This window comes from Drosophila takahashii, unplaced genomic scaffold (assembly GCF_030179915.1).
Source record: "Drosophila takahashii strain IR98-3 E-12201 unplaced genomic scaffold, DtakHiC1v2 scaffold_66, whole genome shotgun sequence".
NCBI classification, from domain to species: domain Eukaryota; kingdom Metazoa; phylum Arthropoda; class Insecta; order Diptera; family Drosophilidae; genus Drosophila; species Drosophila takahashii.
In genome coordinates this window covers 783-10,000 of record NW_027221745.1, presented here as the reverse complement: position 1 = coordinate 10,000, position 9,218 = coordinate 783, and the positions used below count along the sequence as shown (strand labels likewise).

At 48.1% G+C, this 9,218-nt stretch overlaps 1 long non-coding RNA gene, 1 other non-coding gene and 1 pseudogene across 2 annotated transcripts in view; 2 read left to right on the top strand and 1 right to left on the bottom strand.

Annotated features, from left to right (window-relative positions):
• Positions 1–39, top strand: part of LOC138914620 (5.8S ribosomal RNA) — a 174-nt gene extending 135 nt beyond the window's left edge. Inside the window, exon 1 of the ribosomal RNA XR_011420445.1 lies at positions 1–39. This exon is cut by the window's left edge and continues 135 nt beyond it. This is a non-coding gene — a ribosomal RNA (5.8S ribosomal RNA).
• A 398-nt stretch (positions 40–437) lies between these two features.
• LOC138914622 (large subunit ribosomal RNA) lies at positions 438–3,191 on the top strand (annotated as a pseudogene).
• Positions 3,067–8,835, bottom strand: LOC138914619 (uncharacterized). Its single transcript, XR_011420444.1, has 2 exons — positions 8,696–8,835; positions 3,067–3,132 (listed from the first exon to the last, which is right to left on the bottom strand). It is a non-coding gene; the product is annotated as an uncharacterized lncRNA (long non-coding RNA).
• Between the last annotated feature and the right edge of the window lie 383 nt (positions 8,836–9,218).

Sequence of the window (9,218 nt, the reverse complement as noted above, 5' to 3'; positions counted from 1 at the left end):
TTTTATAGTGCTGCTTGGACTACATATGGTTGAGGGTTGTAAGACTATGCTAATTAAGTTGTTTATACAAATTTTATAATAAAATTTTATAAGCATATGGTATATTATTGGATAAAAATAATTTAATTATTTTATTCATAATATTAACAAATATATGAAAAACATTATCTCACAATAGTAATTAAACTTTGAGAAAAACGAAGAGGAATATTTTCTTTTTCAATCAAATAATACTGAGAAATGTCTAGCATAAAATATTATCTAGAATTGTCTCTTATTAATGATTTGAAATATGAAAAACGTTGACAATATTATTATTCTTCGTTAATTCGTTACAAATAAATGCCATTAATATATATATACGTCAGCTTTAAACGAATTTAATAAAATGTTTTATCATTATATATAAAGAATTAATTGCAAATAAAAGTTATATACAACCTCAACTCATATGGGACTACCCCCTGAATTTAAGCATATTAATTAGGGGAGGAAAAGAAACTAACAAGGATTTTCTTAGTAGCGGCGAGCGAAAAGAAATCAGTTCAGCACTAAGTCACTTTGTCTATATGGCAAATGTGAGATGCAGTGTATGGAGCGTCAATATTCTAGTATGAGAAATTAACGATTTAAGTCCTTCTTAAATGAGGCCATTTACCCATAGAGGGTGCCAGGCCCGTATAACGTTAATGATTACTAGATGATGTTTCCAAAGAGTCGTGTTGCTTGATAGTGCAGCACTAAGTGGGTGGTAAACTCCATCTAAAACTAAATATAACCATGAGACCGATAGTAAACAAGTACCGTGAGGGAAAGTTGAAAAGAACTCTGAATAGAGAGTTAAACAGTACGTGAAACTGCTTAGAGGTTAAGCCCGATGAACCTGAATATCCGTTATGGAAAATTCATCATTAAAATTGTAATATTTAAACAATATTATGATAATAGTGTGCATTTTTTCCATATAAGGACATTGTAATCTATTAGCATACCAAATTTATCATAAAATATAACTTATAGTTTATTCAAATTAAATTGCTTGCATTTTAACACAGAATAAATGTTATTAATTTGATAAAGTGCTGATAGATTTATATGAATACAGTGCGTTAATTTTTCGGAATTATATAATGGCATGATTATCATTGATTTTTGTGTTTATTATATGCACTTGTAGGATTAACAATGCGAAAGATTCAGGATACCTTCGGGACCCGTCTTGAAACACGGACCAAGGAGTCTAACATATGTGCAAGTTATTGGGATATAAACCTAATAGCGTAATTAACTTGACTAATAATGGGATTAGTTTTTTAACTATTTATAGCTAATTAACACAATCCCGGGGCGTTCTATATAGTTATGTATAATGATATTTATATTATTTATGCCTCTAACTGGAACGTACCTTGAGCATATATGCTGTGACCCGAAAGATGGTGAACTATACTTGATCAGGTTGAAGTCAGGGGAAACCCTGATGGAAGACCGAAACAGTTCTGACGTGCAAATCGATTGTCAGAATTGAGTATAGGGGCGAAAGACCAATCGAACCATCTAGTAGCTGGTTCCTTCCGAAGTTTCCCTCAGGATAGCTGGTGCATTTTAATATTATATAAAATAATCTTATCTGGTAAAGCGAATGATTAGAGGCCTTAGGGTCGAAACGATCTTAACCTATTCTCAAACTTTAAATGGGTAAGAACCTTAACTTTCTTGATATGAAGTTTAAGGTTATGATATAATGTGCCCAGTGGGCCACTTTTGGTAAGCAGAACTGGCGCTGTGGGATGAACCAAACGTAATGTTACGGTGCCCAAATTAACAACTCATGCAGATACCATGAAAGGCGTTGGTTGCTTAAAACAGCAGGACGGTGATCATGGAAGTCGAAATCCGCTAAGGAGTGTGTAACAACTCACCTGCCGAAGCAACTAGCCCTTAAAATGGATGGCGCTTAAGTTGTATACCTATACATTACCGCTAAAGTAGATGATTTATATTACTTGTGATATAAATTTTGAAACTTTAGTGAGTAGGAAGGTACAATGGTATGCGTAGAAGTGTTTGGCGTAAGCCTGCATGGAGCTGCCATTGGTACAGATCTTGGTGGTAGTAGCAAATAATCGAATGAGACCTTGGAGGACTGAAGTGGAGAAGGGTTTCGTGTGAACAGTGGTTGATCACGAGTTAGTCGGTCCTAAGTTCAAGGCGAAAGCCGAAAATTTTCAAGTAAAACCAAAAACGCAATATATACAAATCAAGCTAATATAATATACTTGAATAATTTTGAACGAAAGGGAATACGGTTCCAATTCCGTAACCTGTTGAGTATCCGTTTGTTATTAAATATGGGCCTCGTGCTCATCCTGGCAACAGGAACGACCATAAAGAAGCCGTCGAGAGATATCGGAAGAGTTTTCTTTTCTGTTTTATAGCCGTACTACCATGGAAGTCTTTCGCAGAGAGATATGGTAGATGGGCTAGAAGAGCATGACATATACTGTTGTGTCGATATTTTCTCCTCGGACCTTGAAAATTTATGGTGGGGACACGCAAACTTCTCAACAGGCCGTACCAATATCCGCAGCTGGTCTCCAAGGTGAAGAGTCTCTAGTCGATAGAATAATGTAGGTAAGGGAAGTCGGCAAATTAGATCCGTAACTTCGGGATAAGGATTGGCTCTGAAGATTGAGATAGTCGGGCTTGATTGGGAAACAATAACATGGTTTATGTGCTCGTTCTGGGTAAATAGAGTTTCTAGCATTTATGTTAGTTACTTGTTCCCCGGATAGTTAGTTACGTAGCCAATTGTGGAACTTTCTTGCTAAAATTTTTAAGAATACTAATTGGGTCAAACCAATTAGTTCTTATTAATTATAACGATTATCAATTAACAATCAATTCAGAACTGGCACGGACTTGGGGAATCCGACTGTCTAATTAAAACAAAGCATTGTGATGGCCCTAGCGGGTGTTGACACAATGTGATTTCTGCCCAGTGCTCTGAATGTCAAAGTGAAGAAATTCAAGTAAGCGCGGGTCAACGGCGGGAGTAACTATGACTCTCTTAAGGTAGCCAAATGCCTCGTCATCTAATTAGTGACGCGCATGAATGGATTAACGAGATTCCTACTGTCCCTATCTATAGAGATAGATGTACCTCTTAAGGTAGCCAACTGAACGGACGTGCTTTTAGTCGTGCTGCTTAGAGTCGGGTATTTTGTGTGGTGAATTCGCGAGTTTCGGCGCTGGAAAGCGTTTTAAAATTTGCGGTTTGTGAAGGTGAACGGCTGGTTGTGAGAATCGAGTTGGAAAAGTGAGGATAAGGGTGGAAATTCGCAGTTTTTCGAATTGGGAATTTTCCATTGCGCCACGTGCGTTGAGAGAGTGCGCTCTCGCGAGTGCTCTCTGGAGAGAGGCGTTAGGCACAAGTGCGGGATTTCTCTCGTACGATCAGCTGTGCTAGCGGGAGTGTGTACGGACTAAGTGGTTGGTGCCATTGCTAAGTGCTGCCAGATCGCTTGAAATATAATTTGGTGAGTTACTTTACTAAGTTATATTTTTGGGTGGTTGTTGTTGCCGATAGATGTCGTCCGCAATGGACACCATCGAGTCCGGAAGCGAGTCGGCGAGCAGTCGCAGTAGCAGCGCTACAGGTCGGGGTAGGGGTCGCCCTAGAGGGAAACGCGGCCATCAGGGGAAGACCCGCGATGCGTCGCGAGCCAAGGTGCCGGCTGTGGATGGGGCCTCTGGTGGCCCAGAGCCCGTTGTCGAGGAGGATCTTGATTCTCTCGAGATGCCGCCGCCTCCTGCACCCGCTGGTAGGCCCGTTGCCGCCCCTGGCCATACTCCTGACAATGATGCCACCGCATCTGCTGCCGCAAGGATCGCGGATGCTGCTGCCGCCAGGATCGCCGCTGCCGCCGCTGGAGCTGAGGTCGTTGTCCCCTCGCCCGTTGCTCACAAATCGGAGGACTTTGCCATGGAGGTTGTAAAAGCAGGCTCAGGCCGCGTCGCTGAAGAGCTGGCGGCGATAAGGGAGGCATTTGTGTTGAACTCCGCGGCCCGCCTCTCACAGAGCGCCATCAAGGAAGTAATGAGTATCACAGCGAGATACGAGGCGTTGATTTCCGCGCTGAATGTTCGGAACGCCGTGCTTGAAGACCGCTTTAAGCAGTCGGTTAAGACGCTCCCGCCGCCACCCCAGCGACCGGTTCCTGCTGCCACCGCGCCGTCTTATTCAGCTGCATACCCAAGCCTGCCCCAGCCCTCTGCTGCACCGGTCCCACTGCCGCGTAAGCCGCGGGAGACCTGGTCGGCAGTCGTGCACAGCGCGGACCCGAATATCTCGGGGAAGCAGCTCGCTGAGAAGGTGCGAAAGGAGATCGCCCCAGCGCTGGGTGTTCGCGTGCACGAGGTGCGAGGACTGGCACGTGGTGGTGCGGTTATACGTACCCCGTCGTCAGGCGAGCTGAAGCAGGTGATGGCCAACAAAAAGTTCCAGGAGGCTGGGCTGCAAATCAGCAGGACCCCACAACTGAAGCCGAGGATAGAGATCCGGGATGTGGACACCGCCCACAAGCCCGAGGACTTTATGGCGGAGTTGTATAAAAACAACTTTGCCGACAGGATGGAACTGGCGGAGTTCAAGAAGGCTGTGCGTCTGGAAAAGCCCTGGTCGCAGGCCAATGGCGCCACGGTGACCGTGACGCTGGAGGTCGACCCAGTGGGCTTGGACGTTCTCGACGGAGCAAAGGCATACATAGGATGGTTTGCCTACAACTGCCGTGCCTTGGTACGAACCTACGCCTGCCACAGGTGTGTTGGTTTCGACCACAAGGTTGCGAGCTGCAGGATGTCCGAGAAGGACAAGGTGTGCCGACAGTGCGGGCAGGTTGGCCACAGTGCGCGGGGCTGTCCCAACCCTGTGGACTGCCGAAATTGCCGCTTCAAGGGCTACCCGTCAGCACATCACATGCTGTCTGCTGGGTGCCCTGTGTATGCGGCGGTGCTGGCGCGGGTGAATGCTAGACACTAACCATGTTTAGCTTCATCCAGGCAAACTGTGGCAAAGGACGAGCTGCGACCATCGAGCTCGGAGTCCGATTGCGTGAAAGCAGGTGCCTGTTCGCACTGTTGCAGGAGCCCTACGTCGATGTGAGCAACGGGAGGATGGATGAGCTGCCGGAAGGTATCAGGAGCTTTACCGATAGGAAAGGAAAGGCAGCCATCCTAGTGAATCACCAGGATGTCATCTGTATGCAAGTGGAGCCCCTCACCACGGATTACGGCGTATGCGTGAAAATTATAGGAGGATTTGGCTCAATCCTTCTATGCTCCGCATATTGCCAGTTTGATGGCGACTTACCCTTGTACCTCACGTACTTGGATGCGGTCCTGCTGCTGGCCAGCAGAACTCCCGCAATCCTTGGCCTTGATGCGAATGCAGCATCCCCCATGTGGTTTAGCAAGCTTCCTCCCAACGCGGAGGGACTTGCTAACTACAATCGGGGTGAGCTGCTGTCTCTGTGGATTGTGGAAAAGGGAGCTGCGGTTCTAAACCAGCCAAGTTCGGTGTACACGTTCGAGTCCATGAACGGACGGAGCGACATCGACGTGACGATCGCCAACACTGCAGGATCTATGCTGGCCACATATGAGTGGAGAGTGGACAATTGGGAGTTAAGTGACCACAACATCATTACTGTTGTGGCCAACTTGACGACCGATACAGCCGTTGAGAGCCTAGCTCCGGTGCCGTCCTGGAACTTCTCCAATGCACGTTGGCGGTTGTTCGAGCAGGAAATGGTGAGTAGGGCAGCCGAACTTCCGGAAGACTTCTCAGAATCGCCGCTGGACCAACAAGTCTCTACCCTTCGCAGGATCGTCCACGAAGTGTGCGATCTTGTTTTGGGTAGGAGGACGGCAGGATCGCCGAGATCCAGACCAGGTTGGTGGACCGCTGACCTAAGCGCGATGCGCCGCGATGTCAGGAGACTTAGGCGCCGTCTTCAGGATGCCAGACGTCGTCGTCACGATGACGTGGCCGAGCTAATTGTGGTCGAGCTGAGACGTACCTCAGCCGCCTACAAGAAGCTCATCCTGAGGACAAAGGAGGACAGCTGGAGACGCTTCGTGGGAGAAAATTCACACGATCCCTGGGGGCGCGTCTACAAGATGTGCCGAGGTCGCAAGAAACGGACGGAGATTGGGTGCCTTCGCGTTAATGGCGAGCTGGTCACCAATTGGGGTGACTGTGCGCGTGTGCTCCTCCGCAACTTCTTTCCGGTTGCGGAGTCCGATGCACCGATTGCCATAGCGGAGGAACTCCCACCGCCACTGGAAGTTTCTGAGGTTGGTGCTTGTGTCGCCAGGTTGAAGAGCAAACGCTCGCCTGGCATGGACGGCATCAACGGAACGATTTGCAAGGCTGTGTGGCGCGCCATACCTCAGCACCTAACGGCGATATATTCCAACTGCATCCGGTCGGGGTACTTCCCTGCAGAGTGGAAATGCCCACGTGTTGTGGCTCTGCTCAAGGGACCCGACAAGGACAGGTGTGAGCCATCGTCGTACCGCGGAATTTGCCTACTTCCGGTCTTCGGTAAGGTGCTAGAGGCCATAATGGTTGATCGTGTGAGAGAAGTTCTTCCGGAAGGCTGCAGATGGCAGTTCGGTTTTCGTCAAGGACGTTGTGTGGAGGATGCTTGGATGCACGTGAAGAGCAGTGTTCACGCCAGCCCGGCGAGATACGTGCTCGGCATTTTCGTGGACTTCAAGGGAGCCTTCGACAACGTGGAGTGGAGTGCTGCACTGCGCCGATTGGCCGAGTTGGGATGCCGAGAGATGAGCTTGTGGCAGAGCTTCTTCTCCGGCAGGAGCGCAGAAATCCGAAGCAGTTACGAGACCGTTAATGTCCCGGTAACTAGAGGTTGTCCGCAGGGGTCAATCAGCGGCCCATTTATTTGGGACCTGCTGATGGATGTACTGCTACGACGCCTTGAGTCGTACTGCACACTGAGTGCGTACGCGGATGATCTGCTGCTTCTCGTCGAGGGAAACTCCCGGCTCGCGCTGGAGACAAAAGGAGCGCAACTAATGTCCATCGTTGAAACGTGGGGGATGGAAGTCGGCGTTGCCGTTTCCACCAGCAAGACGGTTATTATGCTGCTAAAGGAACCAAGAAAGCTACTCGCTCGTGGCCCGAATGGAGTGCTTCGACGCACACCTGCGGTAAAATTTGCTGGAGCAAACTTACCGTATGTTAGCAGCTGCCGGTACCTTGGCATCACAGTCAGCGAAGGCTTGAAATTCCTCGAGCACGTCAGAAATCTCCGACAGCGTATGGCTGGAGTCGTTGCAGCATTGGCGCGTGTGCTTCGAGCAGACTGGGGCCTCAGTCCTCGAGCCAGGCGGACCATTTATGCCGGACTCATGGTGCCCTGTGCACTGTTTGGTGCCTCGGTATGGTATGTCACTACGACGCGGCAAGAAGTGGCCAGAGAGCACCTCATTGCCTGCCAGAGGCTTATCCTTCTTGGATGCCTTCCGGTATGCCGAACAGTGTCCACTGTGGCACTGCAGGTTCTTGCTGGCGTTCCCCCGTTTGATTTGGCTGCTATGCAAATGGCAGTTAAATACAAGCTTAAGCGTGGATACCCGTTGGAGGATTACGATCTGCTGTATAGTGAAGACCTCACTGGTCTAAGCTGGGAAGAGAAGATGGTGCGTATGGAGCAGTGCCTACTGCACAGATGGCAAGACAGATGGGATGACGTAGATGCATCCGGACGGGTGACCTACAAGTTCATTTCAGATGTGACTTTTGCATTTCGGAATCCACACTTTGGATTCCCGATGCGCACCGGATTTTTAATCACAGGACACGGATCGTTGAACGCATTTCTGTATAGCAGAACGCTCTCGGACTCTGCCGCATGCTCATGTGGCGATCCATTTGAGGATTGGCAGCACGTCTTGTGTGACTGCCCCCTCTATGCAGATTTGCGCGACCTCGATGGACTTGGAGTGCAGCGAAATGGCGAAAACCGAACGTTTGGAAGGATTCTGGAGGATGAGGACAGGACTCGACGACTCAATGTGTTTGCTGATGAGGCGTTCCGCAGGAGAAGGGACTTTTAGTCCATTTACTCTGCTGTGTGGCTAGCGGCGAAGAATACTACCACAGCTTGTCATAGCTTGTCGTAGGAGGCGACTAATATGACATGGGTGCCCTATCCGAGCTTGTCGGAGCTTAAGGGGTGAGGCCTACCGATCCTGTAATTTCGGTACCACGGGTTGAGCAGCTGTCCAAGGCTGCTCATTGAGGTCGGCCCCCATGTGGGAGTATCGTGGTGGCTGTGGTTGACACCCATATGCGGGTAGAGCCTTCGGGTTCGACGTGGAGTTGCGTCATACAACTCGGGTGCTGTGACCCAAAGATCAGTAGGGATTTAGATAGATCCCGCTCCTCAGCAAGGGGGAATGCTTGCCCGACAAGTAAGCATTCGAATTGCTACCGGGGTGGTTGCTATGTACATAGCTATAGCTTCTAGTCCGGGGCGTTGGTCTGGCGCTTAACCTAGACACATTGCACTATACACTCACTTGTGGGTGTATAAGAGTGCCGTGGTTGTAATCCCTTCAGTGTGGAACATGCCACGTTAAATAAGAGCGGAGGGATCCGATTCACACACTGTCCCTATCTACTATCTAGCGAAACCACAGCCAAGGGAACGGGCTTGGAATAATTAGCGGGGAAAGAAGACCCTTTTGAGCTTGACTCTAATCTGGCAGTGTAAGGAGACATAGAGGTGTAGAATAAGTGGGAGATATTAGACTTCGGTTTGGTATCGTCAATGAAATACCACTACTCTTATTGTTTCCTTACTTACTTGATTAAATGGAACGTGTATCATTTCCTAGCCATTATACGGATATATTTATTATATCTTATGGTATTGGGTTTTGATGCAAGCTTCTTGATCAAAGTATCACGAGTTTGTTATATAATCGCAAACAAATTCTTTAATAAAACGGTGCATTTATGTATTTTTGATTTGAAAATTTGGTATAACTCCAATTACTCAGGTATGATCCAATTCAAGGACATTGCCAGGTAGGGAGTTTGACTGGGGCGGTACATCTCTCAAATAATAACGGAGGTGTCCCAAGGCCAGCTCAGTGCGGACAGAAACCACACATAGAGCAAAAGG